This window comes from Apis dorsata, unplaced genomic scaffold, assembly GCF_000469605.1.
Source record: "Apis dorsata unplaced genomic scaffold, Apis dorsata 1.3 scaffold_772, whole genome shotgun sequence".
In the NCBI taxonomy this organism is placed as follows: domain Eukaryota; kingdom Metazoa; phylum Arthropoda; class Insecta; order Hymenoptera; family Apidae; genus Apis; species Apis dorsata.
The window spans coordinates 62342-63229 of NW_006263920.1; the positions used below are offsets into that span (position 1 = coordinate 62342).

General features: G+C 50.6%; 1 protein-coding gene across 1 annotated transcript in view; it reads right to left on the reverse strand.

Annotated features, from left to right (window-relative positions):
• The window catches only part of LOC102678046 (general transcriptional corepressor trfA), a 71211-nt gene that overhangs the window by 37348 nt on the left and 32975 nt on the right, over positions 1-888 (reverse strand). The window lies entirely within an intron of this gene.

Genomic DNA, 888 nt, shown 5'->3' on the forward strand with positions numbered 1-888 from the left:
CGAGTATATCTAATTCGACCAAGTGCCAGGAAGCTCGAACGCTTCTCATTTCCTAGGTACTAGACCGCTCGTAATTTTCCAATTTCCTACCGAGTCCTGGCCTCCTACTATTACTACTACTACTACTACTACTATTACCAGGTCCTAGCCTACGCTTCCCCTTTTCTCGTTGTGGGTGGATCGTTCTCCGTATCTCTCTCAACGGACGGACAACTTCGTTCCAGGCTCTGGACGCTCTGGATTTTCGCGGTTTGTTCTTAAAAAGCGATGGTGAAAATCCTCGGTTAAATCCGGATAACCGAAAAATACTTGGCAAAGATCGAGTTAATTAACTTGATCGAAATTTCCTCTCCGCGATTCTGATCGATGATAGAAACGCGTCCTTTTAAGAAAAAGAGACGCGTTACATACACACACACATATACACACGGCAACAGGTGTGCTCCTTTAAGAAACCGCGTCGCGGAAAACGCGGCAAAAGGTCGGGAAACGTTCCCTCTTGTTAACGGGTGTTGACGTCACCACGCGTTGGCCTCGCCATTCCTCGAAGAAAGAAAGAAAGAAAGAAAGAGACCGAGGCTCTCGAAGGAAAATGGGACATCCTTCTCCTCCTTGTTATCGGATATCGGCTAGCCTTTAACGATAATACACGCGGTCCACGCTCGGCTCCTCTCCCTCCCCCCTCCTCCCCCGCCCCTCTCCACGGTTTCGATCGGTGCCAGGCCTTTGTGCAACGAGTCGCGTTCACGCTAGCCTTGTGCCTAATGACGCCTCGCCGAGAAGGGAGAAGAGCAGAGTTTCTTCTTCTCGTACGATCTTCTCGCCGCCGAATCACGCCACGATCAGATTTCGATTAGTCTAAGCTCGAGGGAACCTCGAGCGCGGCGG